This window comes from Parasteatoda tepidariorum, chromosome 2, assembly GCF_982258835.1.
Source record: "Parasteatoda tepidariorum strain Cologne lab strain chromosome 2, Ptep-v5.0, whole genome shotgun sequence".
In the NCBI taxonomy this organism is placed as follows: Eukaryota; Metazoa; Arthropoda; class Arachnida; order Araneae; family Theridiidae; genus Parasteatoda; species Parasteatoda tepidariorum.
In genome coordinates, this window is record NC_141756.1 from 84,388,881 (window position 1) to 84,408,399 (window position 19,519).

Consider the following 19,519-nt stretch of genomic DNA (forward strand, 5'->3'; position numbering starts at 1 on the left):
GTCAAGACTCTACGGGATGTCAATAAGTTGTTTGTAACATTCCAGTCCCTGCTTGAAAAATGGCATATTGCAATTAAGTAAGACTAGATTTTTATGAATGACTCTTATTGCCATTCCACAAATACTCTTCAAGATTGAGGAATATGGAGGTTAATGCTTTAAAGTCAAGTTTCCATTATGTTCTTCATATCAACTTTTTACAATACCAGGAATGTCACATGACGCACTATTCTGTTGAATGTAATTATCACTACTAGAACAAATCATCAACATATTAAGGAATAGTTATATTGTCAGCAACGTCATTTAGGCAATTAAAAAATAACTTTACGCATTTAATTAATATTTTCAAAAAATACTTATTATTTCGAAACACAATTTGTTACATGTTTGAAAATAATTATTGACTTATTTTGAGACTTAACAAAGTTGTACACTAGCTTTTAAACTTAAAATCATCAATATTTCAGCGTAATAATAAAGCTTCTGAGTAATTACTTTATCGATAGTTAAAAAAGGAAATAGCTGTTAAAAGTAAGCCAGATGTTTGGATTATCAGAAAGGACATGGCATTCATTAATTTAAAGAAGAAAACGCTTAATATTCAATAACCTCATATCTATATCCCAAATAGCCTCTCATTTAAGGTCAAACTTCTTAAATAGTTCCTTTAAATTTTCTTAATAGCTTCCCTGCTGAAAACAATGAGGCGTATCAATAACAAAGCCGTTTCAAATCAATCCTTCAACATAAATAATCAGACTAGTTTGATAAAAGCGTATTTACTGTTTCTATAGACAATCTAATTAAAAACATGAAATATTCACTTATTATTCCTCAGCCAGTTGCTGCACTTTAAACTTGAAGGCATCTTATTGATTGATGATCTGCTGAATATTAATAAAGTAGGACTCGGTTTTTATCTCTTTAGCTGATTAATTATTTACAGAGGAAACTGTATAGAACTACTCTAGAGAATGCAGCTATTTCAACATGAATATTCAAGATTTAAGTGCTGCTTATTCATTAAAAAAGATTTTCAAATAATAGGAGAGATAACTTTTAAAACTTAGTATTAAAAGAACAGAAAATAACAATTTGTTACTTTTAAAATGAGAAATTTGGATAATTTAGGCTACATTGTATTACACCTATTACCATTTTATATCGTTATCTAGGTTAAAAAAGAATATTGATGTAAATTAACCTCTAAACCTTTAAGAATGTTAAGGAGCAAAAAAGACAATTGTTATAAATTTAAAAATTATAATTCATGTTGTATTTGTACATAAATAAATTATCATTTCAATTCTTCGTCTATCAACAAATTAATAAAACTCTTGTTAATTAACTAAATTCGGTTGTCACACGAAAAAGAGGCAGGCCGAATATGTGATGGATAGATGGCCTATAAGAAAACCTTTTGGTCTAAAAAACTAAAAATTGGAAAACACTCCCAGGGAGGAGGTTAGCCTGGAAAAAACTTCTTAAGAAGGCCAAGGCCCACTCTGGGCTGTCGAACCATTGATGATGTTAATTAACTAAACTTGTAAGAGAGATTAAGTGGTAGGAGTAAATATTCTTAAATCAACATGTTTGAGCCGCGATGGCTCAGGGGATAGAGCGTTAGCCTTCCAATGCAGCGAACTGGGTTCGAATCCCAAATTCCTCATCCGGCTTGCACCAACTACAGTGCTGACCTAATATATCCTCAGTGGTAGACGGATCATGGGTTAGAGTCCCCTTGCCGTCAGGCTAACAGTGGGAGGTTCTCGTAGTCTTCCTCTCTATGAAGCGCAAATGCGGGTTAACTCCAAGAAAAAATCCTCCACGAAGACAAATTTTTCAAAATACTCGATCCAGGAGTTTCCCTGCCTTCTGGATTGGGTTCAAAATTACAAGGCTATGGATTTGAACATTAGTAGTCGTAAACCCATAAAATTGGGTCTTCTGTTAAGCTACGGTTATAAAAAAAATAAACATGCTTTGTTTAATTAAGATTTCTTGAGTAAAATTTTTCGTTTCGAAATTTCGAAATTATTTCTCTACCTAATAAAAAATTTGATCATTCCCTGTTGTCATTTGTCAAATTTTTTAAGGGAATTGTAAATTATGGTTCTTTTTCAAAATAATTTTTGGTCAAATATTGCAAAAGATGAAGAAAAAAAAGATATACTTTAAAAGTTTGATCATATTTAAATTAAACAATTAAATAACGGACAGGAGATTTATTTCTGACTCTTAATTCTCATATAGCTGCAGAAATATTTTAACAATCCTCAAAACTTCATCGGTCTGGTGTTAGAAATCCTCAAAGCATGCAAATGAGTACAGCATCATGGGTTGCTTTTTCATGACATAAACTGGATCCTATGGTCCGATCATTGACTGAAAATGGTTATGTTCAGCTACTTGGAGACCACTTGCAACCATTCATGGACTTCATACTCATAAACAATGGATGAAAAGGTGACATGTCACCATTATTCGCGACTGGTTTGAAGAATATTCTGGACAATCCCATCGAATGATTTGGCAACCTAGAACACCAGACAGGATTCTCATTGGACATTTATGGGATATAATTGAGAGGTCAGTTCGCATCAAATCCTACACCCACAGTACTCTCAAAATTACGGACATACGGCGACATGGATCAATAAGCATATGAGAGACTTCCAACTACTCGTTGAGTTCATGCCACATAGAGTTGCTGCTCTTTGCAAAGTTAGAAAGGATCTGACACGTTATTTAGAGGACTTTTAAGAGGACAGGACTTTTGCCACCAGCTGAATTTTTACAATTATAATATCTGACTGACTGTGTGGGGTTCGAAAACAAATTCGGATTAATGAATGTAATGTTGCAGATATATTCCATGAATTCGACTACCAGGTTTAAGAGATATAAATTAACTGCAAACTAACTATAACAGTAATAATTTTCTGCGATACTGGTAGTATTTTTTCATAATATCAACTGCAATACAGATTATTTTCATGAATTAAACTACAATGAGCTTCTGGGCTATTTTTCTTATAGATGTTTTAAAAATAAAATTTCAATTATATTAACGTTTTGTTTATAAGAAGCACGAAGCAAAAAACTTTCCTTTAGTTGACCAAGCCAACGTGGAATCAATGAGAAAAATCTTTGACTACCTCTAGATTTAAATATATTGGAAGGCTAAAAACTAATCAAGTCCGTAATCTAATGTTACGGGGAAAACAATATATTTGCTTAAAATTTTGTAAGAAAACTGTTTGTCTAAACGAAGATATTAATAAAAGAAAAAATAAGAAAAATGCCCAAATGTATACTTTAAAAAAAAAGAAGGAAGAAAAACATTTTTAGGCATTGTTTAAATTTTGAAATTTTCCTCTCAAACATCATCATAAAGCCTTATTTCAAAGTATTTATTTTTAAATTATTATTTATTTTGTCTTGATTTCTAAAACAAGTTACACAAACTAATTTTCACGGAACTAAATAGAATTGAATTTTTCTGCAATATTAATTAGGAGTCTTTATTCACATATATTTTATTCCAATTGCTTTAAAACTTGGGTTGAATGGAAAGTTTGAGTGTCATTTTCATATGCAGAGTGCTCATTTAAATAAACAGCAATCAGTTTACGTAATTGATTTCATTTGGGTTGCAAATAACTTTACATTGTTAATTTTCCTAGCATTCATTTAGCAAATTTTCCGTTCATATGGTAACATTTTACCAGAAATTCTTGTTTTCGAAATTATAGTTCTTTTTCACGTGCATTTTGTAAAAACACAAAACTTAAAAGTACATTTCAATGAATAAAAATGGTCGAGCTATGCTCTAAGGGATCATGATGAAAGCGTTTCGATGAAAATTAGAGCTTTTTGGTGCTCCATAGAGCCAGAAACACGGTAAATTATACATTATTCTGGTAGTTTTGACCATACCTTTTTGTTCTCATTATGGAAAAAATATCTTTCCTTTTTAAATTTGTTTTTATTTTAAAACTAATCACAGCTGTCAAACACAGTTTTTTAAATTCGAAGCAAACTTTGAAATATTCTGAAATATATAAATATGCCTGTTTATATTCTACTTGAACTTCTCCTTAAAATGCTGGGAAGCGACGCTATTTTTTTTAAAAAAAAAATATCTGTCATAAATCGTCCTAAAAATGGAAACAGTTCCACTTTCTTCACGTATAAATGATGATTCTATTTTTTTTCGCAAAGGAAAACATTTATAAAAATATTTGTGAATGATAGGCCAATTTTTCTGTCTTACTACATTGTTATTATATTTATTGGAAAAAAAATCTTGAAAAATTTCTACCATTTTAAAGAATTTCTAGTTGTCGCCAACATTCAGAGTGATTTTGAAATGAGACGTGAATAATTTGATCATCCTTCTTTCTTTATTTTTAAATCCAATCAATCAAAGTTAAAATCCACAGCTAGTTATTAAGTCTGAAGTGTCAAAACAGCAACCTTTTTTAGACAGTTATAAAATGTACATTTATAAATATAAACTGATTTATTATTTCGGACGGAAAGGGAAATAGCTTGTTTGTCAGTTCATTTTCTTTTTTTTTTCCTTCCTTTTTTGGCATTATTAAAACTTAGCAAAATTTTACATTAATAAGACATAGACAATATGTGGTGTTTTTACGGAAATGCCATGGACTATTTTCTTAGTTTATTTTACCTGCCTGTTTTTGATAATATTCTTTCTTTTCGATTAAAACTTCGACTATAGCAATTAAAAGATTGTAAATTTCAAACATTTACCGTCCTTTAATTGTTGTAGCCTAGTCTTTAAGTGTCTTTTTTTTAATATTCATTCATTTTATATAAGTTTATATTAGCGTTTTGCTTTAGCCGAGTGTTTAAGTGTCTGTCTTGTAAGTGTCTTTTACACATCATTTCACTCAATAGCATTCGTTATTACTTAAGAATAAGAAAAAACATTAATTTCTGAAGAAAAAAAAATTAAATATACCGTTAATTTGAGTTACTTTAATATATTTTGGCTTTTATTTTTATTTTGTCTGAACTGTACTGTATACAGTAAAAAATTCTTGACAAAAATACAGTAAAAAGTACTGACAGTGTCTTTTTTGCCATAAAATTCATTTCTAATTTAAGACTTTACGGAACAATAAAATCAGATATGCTGTAATTTTAACAGTAATATTTACTGAATCCCTGTAATTAAATAAATATTACTGTAAAAAATATGTTGTGCAATTTTGCGGTAAAACGGATTTTACTGTAAGACAAATTACTGGTCCATAGTGCGGGTGCTTTTTACCGTAATTTACCGTTTTTTTTTCGAGTGTAAAGCTGTGAATACTTCTACAAAATATATCTGATGCACTATATACTTTTTCTTTAATACGATAATTAAATCTGAATACTGAATGTTAAAGAAAATTTTAAAAACTTAAGTCTCCATCCAGTCATAAAGTCACCACCCTGGGTGAGGTTACCTTGGATTAACTAATTTTTCACCTCATTTTACTAAAACAATATCCTACCTCATGGAATGTATTTTTGATATGGAATATGAAAACAAAAATTTGAAATTTAGCTTTAAAAGTTTTCAATATCTGTAAAAATCGAAAAACCTGAAACAACAAAAGAAAAAGAAAGAAAAACTAAAAAACCTTACTGTACTCCGTTGCAAGTTAAAAAAAAGATCATTATGGTATAGGATTTAGGTAATCATCTGAGATTGCATATAGTTCTGTTATGCAATGGCTGGTTCCCGGCAATGGCTTATTGATTCTAATTCCGCGTCAGGCTAACCGTGAGAGGGTTTCACGGTTTTCCTCACCATGCAACGCAAATTCGGGTTAGTTCCATCAAAAAGTCCTACACAGAGGTAAATTTCTCCGAATGCTTGATCCAGGAGTTCCCTTGTCCGCTGGATTGGGTTCAATATTACAAGGCTACGGAGTTGAACATTAGTAGTCGTAAGCCCTAAATAGGTTCTGCTCTTCAACGATGATTACAGAATAAAATAGTAATAATAGTAACATAAAATTAAAATATTTCAGAAAAATAAAGGTGCAAGTTCAAAGGCACACGAACAACATGTCCATAATTGGAAAGCGCCTCTAGCAGCATAAGATGACATTTTTGGTCCTGGTTTCCTAGGTAATTCTTAATCCTCATGATGTGCTTTACATCCTTTAGAGGTTTGTCGCAGCATTAACGGGACACCCTATTCAGTAACTATTTATATTTACGATAAGTTAAATAAGTATTATCTAATATATGATGTATAATATATTTCAGTATTGACACTTATTTTGTTACTTCATTATATTTTGCTTATTTTGAAAATATGTAGCAGATATTCAATCAAATGTCTTAAAAATCCCTGAAAACATATGCTCTCGGTGAATAATTTTTAATGAAAAGAATAGCCATTAGGTTTAAAAATATCTTTTAAATAATAAGTGAATGTCCTCTCGCCATCTTATTCAACACGAAATAAAAATATTCGAACATATAAATGTTATTGTATAATGCGAACACTTAAAACACTTAAGCATTATTTAGCTAAAATCAACACTTAACACTTTATCCTTAAAATCAGACAAAGTTTCTAAACATGAAAACGTGTATCCAAAGGATTGCATAATACTGACAGAATATAACAGCGGTACGAAGTGGCTACTTTTGTTTTAAATAGCTGTGATAGTTGAGTTATAGGATTAAAAATTAGATTAAATTGATGCTATATTAATTTTTAAGTAAATAGCTTGGATGTAATCCTGTAACATATTTAAAGTACATTTTGATGATATACTTTTATAAATTTTGTAAAACTGAATTCGTCCGCTCTTTATCACTTTTAATTTCTATCCTACACAAACTCTTGCGAAAAAAAAATTATTCAGCAAATAGTTAAACAAATTTTCATAAAATATTAATATTAAAAGCAAACTTGTATTTAATTAAGGCATCGCTGTTACTATTGTATGTTTTTTTTCTTCTTAATTTAACTCTGTGTTAATAACGTTGATTAAACGGTACGTAAAACTATCAATTCTAAGATTAGATTAAATGTCATTTAGTTAAGATACTTTGAAAATAACCGGAGCTTTGAAGTCAAACTAATTATCATCCGAAACTGAGTCTAACTAGCCTTCATATTAGGCTAACAAACGTAAATAAATTTTAGTTTCATTGTGCTTAGTTAACTGCAAGATTTCAAACAGCATTAATTTGTTATTGTATATCATCTTATTTTGCTAATCAATAAAATTACAACTAAATGGATGAAAAGGAAAGAAAAATGAAAGTAAACTAACTAAATAGTCCTTATATACGCATTCTAATACTTCAAGGATTGCGACATAAGAAATTTCAAGTATTCATTTCAATATAACCACTTTGTAACCACCACTTCAAAGATTTCAATTAAAGGGTTTGTACGTGAAACGAACATGACTAGAGCAACAAAGTAATAAATGAAACAGTAAAGAAAAAGGAAGAACTTCAGACACTTGACTAAATCACAAGTATTTTAAAGTTGATTAGTAAAGTAAGACAATGAATGAAATAGTAAGGAAAAATAAGAGTTTACAAGAAAATTTTCCGTCCGCATGCTAGTTTTTCAATAATATTTGCGACATAAATTTTAATTATTCTATTAAATGCAAAACAAATCTTTTTAACTATTTTAGAACTTCGGACACTTTATTATGAGAATCCATAATTTAAGCAAAGTTGACTGGTAAAATAACGCAGGGAGTTAAATAGCAAAAAAAATAAAGTAAATATATAAATTATTCCTTATATCATGCTATGTTAGTATTTCAAGGATCGTGACATAAACGGTGCAAAGTACTCTTTTCAGTATAACCCCTTTGTAACAATTTTAGAACTTCGAAGATTTCAATTAATGGGTTCCTACGTAAAACGAAAATTTAGTAAAATAAAGTAATGGATAAAAAAGCAAAAAATAAATAAATAAATATAAATCAATTTCTTGCATAACTCGCTATCCACGTTCTACTTAATCGTGGATAGCAAGTTATGTAATCAAACGATCCTAATGACATAAACAACTTAAATTGTTCGGTTTAATGCAACTCAAAACTTAGTAATAATTTTGAACTTCAGACACTTGACTAAATCGTAAGTATTTTAAAGTTGTCTAGTTAAACAACGCAATGAAGGAAATAATAAAGAAAAATAAGAATATATAAGAAAATTTCAGTCCACATGCTAATTTTTCAATGATTTTTGAACATAAACAATTTTAATTTTTCTATTACATGCAATACAAAACTTTATAACTTAAAACACTTCATTCGGAGAATTCATAATTTTAACCAAGTTGACTAGTAGAAAACAGTAGTGAATTAAATAGTAAAGAAAAATAAAAGTAAATATATGAAATAATCCCTATACCATTCTAGTATTTCAAAGATTGCGACATAAACGATGCAAAGTACTCTTTTCAGTATAACCATTTTGCAACAATTTTAGAACTTCAAATATTTCAATTAAATGATTTCTACGTGAAACGAACAAGACTAGTACAACAAAGTAATAAATAAAGTTAGTAAAGAAAAAGGTATAAATCAATTTTTAAAACTCGCTATCCATATTCTACCTAAATGATCTACACTTAAATTGTTCTTTTTAATGCGAAACAAAACTTTAACTATTTTACAACTTCAGACACTTCACGAATTCGTTTGTACTTTATGGTTGACTAGTAAAACAACGTAATAAATGAAACAAAGAAAAGTAAATATACAACAAAATTCTCTAACCACATTCGAATGTTTCAATGATCTTAGCAACATAAACAATTTTGATTTTTGTACCTAATACAACATAAAACATTGTAACTTTTTAAAAAATTTAGACACTTCATTCGGTGGATTCGTAAGTTAAACAAAGTTGACTAGTAAATCAACGAAATGAATAAAATAGTCAAGGAAAATGAATAAAATAGTCAAGGAAAATGAATAAATGAAAGTAAATTTATAAAAAAAAAAATCCTTACTCACTTTCGAATGATCTTCGAGACAGAAACCTTTTCAATTTCTCTATTCAACATAAGACTTTGCCGTTATTTTAGAGTTTTAGAGACTTCACCAGAAGGACTTGTAAGTAAAACAATGTTGACTCAAAACGTGATCTAAACCTTTTACGACAATTCCGTCGAAATCGTAAACAGTTCTCCACATTAACGATTCTGGAAACACTTTCAACCAAAACGCGCTCTTCCAAAATCATTATAAATCAACAAAGTTGCTTCGCTTCAAAAGACAAATTGCTTTTCTTCTCTCCAAACTCTAAATTCTTTGCGACGAAGTGAATCAACGCTGTTATTTCGAAAGTTATAAATGAAGGCGTAAAAGGAATGGTAAATGCAACCACCACTTTCCAGATCTCGCTACTCTTCCAAAGAAAGTTCATTAACTATAGGAGGTGTCTCGTCGAGCAACTATTACATGGGGGTGAGTAGAATAACACAGGCAAGTTATTGGTAAATACAGCTTACTTTGCATCCTGATACTTTTTAAGATGAAGTTGTAATCCCATGAGAATATTTGGGATTTGTCTTCGGTTTCTTTTATCTACTTTCTTCCCAAACCTTAACAACTGAGCCTCTAAACGTGACTCAAATTTTCTTGCAAAAAATTAATTTTGCTTTAAGTTCAAAAGTGATTAGTTGCTTATGAGTTTTAATTTTTGTATGATATCTAAGTTTTTTTGTACAGCCATAAGAGGCCTGAGACGAATAGGCTTTTCTTTTATCAAATCAATCAAGCCAGATATTCTAGAAAGTAAAATGTCAACACAGTTGGTCATTGGAAAAAAGAGATATTCTAAAAAGTAAACTGCACTTGGATCTCTGACGCTCAAACTGCAAGTTTTCACCTGAAATTGGTCCCGCGGTGAACTGATCGTAAAGACACGGTTCCCTGAAGAACACCGAAGTCAAGCATCACTGTCTGAGGTCAGTAAGCGGGTGGGTGACCACATTGATCAGCTTGCGTAGGAACCGAGGGTGCACGGTGTTGGTCCTCGCTAAACTTGTCTGCCGTAAAGTGCTCGATTTCGCATGCAGCTCATCGAGCTATCAAAGCACGGAAGCCAGCCCCCCTGCAGAGTATCAAAATTGCGATGGCATGTCTTCGGATCATGTTTCCTAGACCATCACCAATAGCCCATTGTGCAGCTCTAGTGCGACGTAAATAAAGTACCTACCTACCTCACCTAAAATTGGATTAAAATTAAAAATGAGATTTTTAAGTTCCAATAAAATGTTTAGTTTTACATATTAAACTAAAATGGTAGGAATGCACAATTTGTTGAAATTCTATATCGTCTTTATTGGTTCTCTTTAATGGTCATCCGTCCCGCAATGGACTGATCGTTAAGACAGGGTTCCCAGCAGATCACCGAAGTCAAGCATCACTGGCTGCGGTCAGTGTGCGGGTGGGTAACCACTTGGATTAGTCTGCGTAGGGACTGAGGGTGAGCGGTATTGGTCCTCGTTAAACTGTTCTACCGTAAAGTGCTCGACTTCGCGAGCAGGTCGCCGAGCTACCGAAGCGGGGGTGCCATCCCCTCTGCAGAGGATCAAAATTGTGATGGCATGTCTTCGGATCATCCTCAGGGATGTTTCCCAGACCGTCGCCAATAGCCCATTGTGCAGCTCTAGTGCGACGTAAATTAACTGCAACTACAACAACTTTAATGGTCATCCAACCATTGCCAAGCATATACCTATTTTTAAGGCTCTATCTCTTAACGGCGACAGAAGGATTGCCACGTAATTTCTACCCTGGTCTGATAAAGTAGACAACGCCGAAACTAATACCCCTCTTTCCAAACTTCCACACCACAACCAACGAGTGGACTGTCAGCCACGGCAGATTTAGCGTTTACACGACGGTTGTTTTGTTAGCTGTCAGGATCGAACTCACTACCCCCATCCCTCCAATCAACGGTGTGGGTAACGCTTTAACCAACTGCGCCACCAAACCACCTGTCTCTAATTAACATCACAGCCTTATAAAATCAGTAGCAATAAAATTTACTTCCTTTTCTGGTAGGTACTTTATTTACATCCCACTAAAGCTGCATAATAGGCTATTTAATTTTATTTTATAACCGTCGTTGAACAGTCGACTCAATCTTGTATTTACGACTACTGATGTTCGATTCCGTAGCCTCGTAATTTTGAACCAATCCAGCAGCCCCAGTACCCCCAGAGGTATGATTTGTTATGGGAACATGGAGGACTTTGAGACTCCGCAGATTTAATGTGCATCAGTCACCATTTACTACACGGGGAGTCTTCGGCCGGTGAGGATAGAGCCCATGACCTCTTGGACATGGGCCCAGTGTACAACCAACCAGACTATCCTGGCCCTGCATAATAGGCTACTGGAGAAAATCTGGGAAACATCCCCGAGGATGATCTGAAGACATGCCATCGCAATTTTGATCCTCTGCAGAGGGATGGTACCCCGCTTTGGTAGCCCGATGACATGAGCGCATTTTAATGTAGAACAGTTTGACAGTTTCGAGAACCGATACTTCTCACCCTCGGTCCCTTAGATCAAAGTGGTCTCCCACCAACACATGAACCGCAGCCAGTGATGCTCGACTTCGGTGTGCTACTGGGAACCGTGTCCTTACCATCACTGTAGAACCAATTTTAGGTGCAAACTTGCAGTTTTCTCTCTGAGGTGTTAAGGCTGATTTGAGGTTTATTTGAAGTTAAGAAAATCAACCATCATAACCTATAATCAAGGTGTATGAAGTTGTTTTATTCTCAATTGAGGTTGTTTAGAAGTTGATAAAAATCTACCTCAGAACCAACAGCTTAGAAAGGTTGTTTTCGAGGTGCGCAGGTTAATTTTTTAATATTTCAAGCGAATAAGCAAATTTGAAGTGCAAATAATTTCACCCGATTTCACCTAAAAGTAATACTGAGTTATATATGAAATAGATTTTATGATATGTAAATGAGGTTGAAGTTGAGGATCATTCATGAGGTTTATTTATTTGGTGAAAAACTTAATTACATTTTCTACCTTGGGTGTATTTTTTACACCAGTCAACCACAAAACAACCTCAAAAACACACTTTTTATAAAGGTAGATTTCTGCTTTTTCCAGAATTCAAACGGTAAGAGAAAAGAGTTTAAAAATGATTTATAAATATTACATTGCAAAAAAGAAAAATACAACATGTGACACATTTATGTGTAAAGTTGCAAGGAAAATCATTTTCACACTTACATTATTTCTTTCTTGTACTTTTCAAAGTTTCACCTAAGATAAATACCACCCCATGTATCACACTGACTTATGAGCATATTTCACATCTCATAATACTTCTGACATATATGACATGGTCTGAAGGCAAAAGAAAAATGATAAAAACCTTAGGATTTTATGCCTTTTGAAATAACGATACAGTATTTTGCTTCGAACTCATAAATTCCTTGGGCATCATTATTTGTTCGGAAATATCTCAAGGATATTTCCACCCCTTTTTGAAAGCTGTGCATTTATACAAAAAGAAAAAAAGATGAAATAAATTCAAAAGTCATTTATTTTTCTTTAAATTTATTTAATACATAAAAGTATATAGTTGCGTTACATTCTGTTTGTAGACGGACTCCATTTCTCTTACAAATGATTCTCTTATACTTGAGTATTAAAGGACATCGACATACATTTTTCCTTCAGATGTGCTATTAGCATTTAGTTTCAGATGCATATGTAATATTAAATAAGTAATCAAATGAAATTGAAGAGGTAAGATATTACTTGATTAGAAACTCCATTCGCTTCAAAAATATACAAATTGGAAATCACAGTCGACATGTTTCAAGCGCTCAAAAACAAGTGCTCATTTTCAAGACTTGCCAGACGTGAATGAGAAGAAACAAAAGGGATTTTAAATAATAAGAAACGCAAAAATGCCCAAAAATTGGGGTGAAGCAAATCTCAAATCTAGAAAAACCACAGTAGCCGAGAAAGATTGTTAATTTTCGTCGCACTAGAGCTGCGCAATGGGCTAATGGCGACGGTCTGGGAAACATCCCGGAGGATGATCCGAAGACATGCCATCACAATTTTGATCCTCTGCGGAGGGGATGGCACCCCCGCTTCGGTAGCCCGACGACCTGCGCGAAATCGAGCACTTTACGGTAGCACAGTTTAACGAGGACCAATACCGCACACCCTCGGTCCCTACGCAAACTGATCCAAGTGGTCACCCACCCGCACACTGACCGTGGCCAGTGATGCTTGACTTCGGTGATCTGCTGGGAACCGTGTCTTAACGATCACTGCGGGACGTAGCAGAGAAAGAAAAATGATGTAAAGAAGAAGAAAAAAAACGAAAAAAAAACAGGAGAGGTGGAGATGCGCAAATCAGAATAAAACGCATTTCCAGCTCGTGGAAACGCATTTTCTAACCCTCATTTTTTAATTTTTCTCAGGCAACTTTAATTTTTATATTTCAAATAACTTTTGTTTCTTCTCATTCACGTCTGGCAAGTCCTGAAAATGGGAGCCTGTTTTTGAGTGCTTGAAACATGTCGATTGTCATTTTCAATTTGTATATTTTTGAAGCAAATGAAGTTTTTAATCAAGTATTGCATATGTAACATAATGTCTCTCAGCCTCCGATTAAAAACATTTTTTTTAATTTTTTCACGTCAAATATTAAGGGTGTATTAGCAGGGATTTTTGTACAAGATTTACTTCATCAAAAACAATTTTTTAAAGCAATTTTGTTAAAATTAACTTTAATTCAGTTCCGACAAAGCCTGCAAGTGTATGTTGTATTTATAAATAAATAATAACTAAATAAATGAGAGAGCCCTGAAAAGTCCGTGTTGGTTGGTTCTAATACCACTTGCCACACGGGCAAGTCTGCTTGGTGAAACCGAACAAATTTAAGGCAGAGTGTGAGTTTCTTGTTTTTCAGTGGCGCCATCTATGGCCAAGAATTCGACTTCTGCCACACCATACATCGCACCTATTTATAGGGCGGACCCATTCATACATCCATTCATTCATCCACAGATCGTAATTTCGACCTAAATCAGAGCACGATCGATCTCCAATCCAGTACCCCCAGAGGTTTTGATTTGTTATGGGAGCATGGAGGACTTTTGCGACTCGACAGATTTAACGTGCACTTTACTACACGGGAAGTCTTCGGCCGGCGGGGTACGAACCCACGAACTCTCTGACATGGGTTCAGCGCCCTACCGACCAGGCTATCCCGGCCTTTGAAAAGTCCGCGTAACGAGATTGAACAATAGTTTACAACAACTCCGTGGTTGGCAGTAACAAAGTTTCTAATTACCAACTATTAAAATACCTTCAAGAGGAATACAAACTATTTTTAATCCCAAAAATTTCCGCATTTCTTGTTTTGTTTGTTAAGTACAAAAATAAAGTTTTTATTTGCGTTGGACCCGGAAGAAACAAAAGTAAAAAATCGACGGTACACGGTTAAGAATGTCCGTAAATGATTCATTGATTAAATTTTAAACAGACGCAAATATTTTAATCTGACATAAAAAATACTAAAATACATATTCATAAAGTCAAATGCATTAATGCATTTTAAATATTGCTTTAGAGGCAAAACTTGAAATTATTGATCATTCTAAATTCATTAAATTTTCTTTTAAAAACGAACAAGCTATTAAGTTTTACAAGAGCATAGAGTATAATGCATCACATTAATTTATAACGTCAAAACATGAATAAAAATACTAAGAAAAAGAAAAAGCTAAATTGATATTAAATACACGACAAATAATGTCGGAAAATAATCGATTGAATGAAGTTGGGACAGATGCAAATAATTAAATAAAGCTTTAAAATAATGGAATACGCATCCAAAAAGTCAAAAACATTAATGCATTCTTTTATGAAATTAGATTTAGTAACCATTTAATCAAAAATCATTATATATGCAATAAAAAAATAACTTTAGTTATAGTTAAGTTTTAAAAATTCTAGGGTTTTAATTGATTTATGAAAAGCAAGTTAAAGCAAAATTCGAATTTACTAAACAGAATAACTTTTAATAGCTTAATAATCTTTTCGTTATAAAACTCGTTATTAATTCTTCCATGAACTTATGTGAACTAAAAGAAGAAAAAAAGACAGAAGAAAAATTTACGAAGTGATATCAAATACAGGGTAAATTATGTCTGAAAATAATTAATCGAATTAAATTTAAACATACGCAAGCATTTTAAAATGGCATTAAAATAATAAAATATATACTCTTAAAATTAAAAGAATAAATGCTTTTTTAACTATTAATTAACCTTAGTTTCAGAAAAATTAAAAATTCTTTAGTTTAAGCAAAATTTAAAGTTATTCAACTAAGTTCCATAAATTTTCTTTTTACAACAAAATGAACTAGCTATTAAGTCTTACAAGAAAATACAATAATAAACCACATAAATTTATGACGTCAAAAAATGAATTTAAATACCATGAAAAAGAAGAAAACATGATGATACCAAAGACATAGAAAATAATATCCGACAATGGTTAATCGAATGAATTTTAAACAGATGCAAGTATTTTAATAGGGCCTTAAAAATAATGGAATACGCAACCATAAAGCCAAAAGTATTACATTGTGATATTCGTGATGTAATTCCAGTAGTAGTTTTCTCTTTAATATTTTTCTGAAAACTCTTGTCGCAAGGCTTTAATTTCGAACATTCCTTTCAAAAAAAAGGGAGAAAATCACTGGCAATTAATGCATTGAAACATGTTATCTTGCTATAATTTGGGTCGAACAAGATTTTAATATTTTAAAGACATAAAAAGAAACCAATGAAATTTACTGAAGAATAGTATTATATTATCCTTAGGATAAACACCACCTACTTTTGAAGATTGCTTTCTGTAAAAAGGTAATGATAGTCCATTTGCCTTTGAATTATTCATAGAGCGGAAAACGATCCTCTTTACCATGATCATTTGCATGGATATTCGACAATAGCTGAACAAATCGTTTTCAACTTTTTAAATGGCTTCCAACAATAGTCGTCTTTTAAATGTCCGTAATGGGTGCAAAAGACTACTTTTTTTAAATTTCTAAGGTTAAGCAACATGGGTGTCGAAAATCTAAGATACGAATTTTATTTTTCTGTTAACAGAAGTATGGAATAAGAAAATACAAAAAATTTTTCCTAACGAAATACAAGTAAGATATTCTTCACAATGAATTGTTACTGATTCCTGTAACTTAAATAATAATCGAGGAAATGGGTTCAAGTCTAAGAAAACTAATTAGACTTTTAAATATATTTTATTTAAATCTCAAAAGCGTTTAAAAATGTTTTTTAATAATAGTTATTTTTTTAAATGTTCGTATACAAACAAAAAACATGGATGTCGAAAATCTAAGATATGAACTGTATATTTCTGTTTTCTGTAAACTAAAATACGATTAAGAAATTACAAATAATTTTCTGTGTTGAAATATAAATAAGAAATTCTTCATGGCGAAAAAGATATTGTTACTCTAATAATAATTCTGAGGAAATGGGTACAAGTTTAGGAAAATATTTTATACATTTAAAATATTTTACATTAACCTTAATAACGTTTTCAATTTTTTAACTTTCTGCCATCAATAGTTGGTTTTTAAATGTTTGTAGTGGATACATACGACTAATTTTAAATTGCTAAATTTAGGAAACAAAGGGTGTCGAAAATCTAAGTTCTGAACTTTATTGTTCTGTTAACAAAATTGAGAATAAAAAAAATCCAAATAATTTTCTGTATCGAAATATAAAAATGAAATTCTTAACAACGAAATCAATTAATATTGCTCTATTAATAACGGAAACAGATCTGAGGAAATGGGTTTAAGTCTAAGAAAACAATTTATGCATTTAAAATATATTTTATTTAAATCTAAAAAGCGTTTTAAAATGGCTTTTAACAATAGTTTTTTTTTTAAATGTCCGTATACAAAATGTTCGTATACAAACAAGAAATAAAGAACTTTTCTTATTATTTTATTCATTTCTAATTAGGACAAGAAAATTTAACTAAATTGTTGTTGTTTATTTACATCGCACTAAACTGCACAATGGGCTATTGGCGACGGTCTGGGAAACATCCCTGAGGATGATCCGAAGACATGCCATCATAATTTTGATCCTCTGCAGAGGGGAAGGCACCTCCGCTTCGGTAGCCCGAAGACCTTGTACGCGAAGTCGAGCACTTTACGGTAGGACAGTTTAACGAGGACCAATACCGCACACCCTTGGTCCCTACGCAGACTGATCCGTGGTCACCCACCCAAGTGGCACACTGACCGCAGCCAGTGATGCTTGACTTCGGTGATCTGCTAGGAACCGTGTCTTAACGATCAGTCCACTGCGGGACTTAATTAAATTTCTTTAGTCGTTTGCAATATTAGTTAGCTATTGTTTGTAAATTTCATAAAAATGAGTTTTAACGTGGTTAAAATTGCAAACGCTTATAGTTTGTCTAATTAGACATAAAAAGTAAAATTAAATTTTTTTGTTGAATTCAAAATAAATATACCGCTTAAAAAATTAGGGGAGCAAGTAAAAATGTTTTGAAAACTTTGCGTTACAGCCATGCACGGGCATAAAAAGGAGAATACAGATTTAACAAAACTGGATACATGAAAAAAGGAAACAAAAAACAATTGCATGGGAACTTTAATTATTTGAATGGTATAAAGAACACGGAATGATGTTTCAAGGCAACAATTTAATAACATGTAAATGGGAAGAAAAAAAAAACTGACTGTGCGGAAATGATACAAGATGTTTATTATGCTGTGTGGCCCTCTCGAACTCCTAAGATTGCCGTACACCTATTTTGCATGAATGCGATGAAGTTATTGATGAGACTTTGGGGAATACTGTTCCATTCTTGACGAAGTGCGATCTTCAAATCTAGGAAAGTATAACAAGAGGCCTTGGATTTGCAGCAACGCGTCGTCCGAGTGTGTACCAAGCAGGCTCAAATGCATTAAGATCAGAACATACTGGCACTCTAAACGCTATATTATTTCAGTTCCAAGAAAGCTCTCCACAAGACGAGCTGTACATTACTCTGCATTAAAATAAAGAAATTGCCCATGGTTGCAGCATAAGATCTCAAAATCTCATCTGTATACCTTTGAGCCGTCAAATTGCCTTCCTGAATAAAATAATCACCTATGCTGATTCCAACCCATATGATCAAACCACCTGGTCTGTTATGCAATCCTTCCTGAACGAATATAGGGTTATTTCGAGTGTACCTTTTTCACCATATTAAAACACATCTGGTGTCACACTCTAAACGGAATCGGATCTCGTTCGTAAACAGCATCTGACTCCAATAACTTCCTATCAATTTCGATGTTGCAACAGTTCACTTTCTTCGAGCAGCAACGTGTCTGTCTGTCAAGAGAATTGGCCTGCATGCTTACGAGCCACCCTCATGAAACTTATTACTTATTGTTCGGTTTAAGAACCTTCGTTCTGTTGCCAAAGGACACTATCTGCAAATTAGCGTGAATGTCCTGCCCCGCCGAGCTGTTAATTTGAGATTTTGGTTATTATTTGCTGTAGTGGACGTGGATGACCTTTTCCTGGACGACGCTAAAGATACCATATTTCTCGGAATCGATTCCAGTCTTGCAATGACGCACTCCTTGCCACTAAAACAGCGTTCGATACACTTCTTTGTGTTTGCCCGTATTCCAATCTTCCGATAATATGCATAGCCATGAATTCTTTTATATCACGTTGTCGCGACATTTTTAAATTGATTTTCCTCAAAACAAAGTTGAATTTTACCACTGAGATAACGAAGGACAGCAGCTTCTGCGAAATCAAAATTTCTGCACTTAAATCCTTTTTGTGGTTTTTGTCGTCATGAACTTTTATTTGCATATGAAATTTTCTTTATACTTAATACGATTTGTCTTTCTTTTTTACCATATTATCAGAAGAAATATTTGCGTAAGTCCGTTAAATCCATGTGCCCCCTAATTTTTTTTGATCAGTATATAAGAAATTCTTCACAGAAAAAACGATGTACTTGCACAAATAATAATAAATTGGGGGACACTTTAGTAAAGAGGTCTAAGAAGGCAATTTATACGTTTAAAATCATTTATGTTTGGAAAGTAACAGATAACTATTTTGCTACAATGAAATAATACAAAGAATTTTTTCTAATCGTAATGTTGAATATGTTGCTTATACTGACCTGCTGTTGTTGTTAATTTACCTCGCACTAGAGCTGCACAATGGGCTATTGGCGACGGTCTGGGAAACATCCCGGAGGATGATCCGAAGACATGCCATCACAATTTCGATCCTCTGCGGAGGGGATGGCACCCCCGCTTCGGTAGCCCGACGACCTGCGCGCGAAGTCGAGCACTTTACGGTAGCACAGTTTAACGAGGACCAATACCGCACACCCTCGGTCTCTACGCAGACTGATCC

General features: G+C 32.8%; 1 long non-coding RNA gene across 2 annotated transcripts in view; it reads right to left on the reverse strand.

The window, feature by feature from the left end:
* Positions 1-9,916, reverse strand: part of LOC107453683 (uncharacterized) — a 191,067-nt gene extending 181,151 nt beyond the window's left edge. The window contains exon 1 of one of the 2 annotated variants that reach the window (XR_015431427.1): positions 9,030-9,916. This is a non-coding gene — a long non-coding RNA (uncharacterized LOC107453683). Of the gene's footprint in view, positions 1-9,025 lie in introns of both variants that reach the window. The other variant, XR_015431428.1, reaches the window with a different exon arrangement.
* Between the last annotated feature and the right edge of the window lie 9,603 nt (positions 9,917-19,519).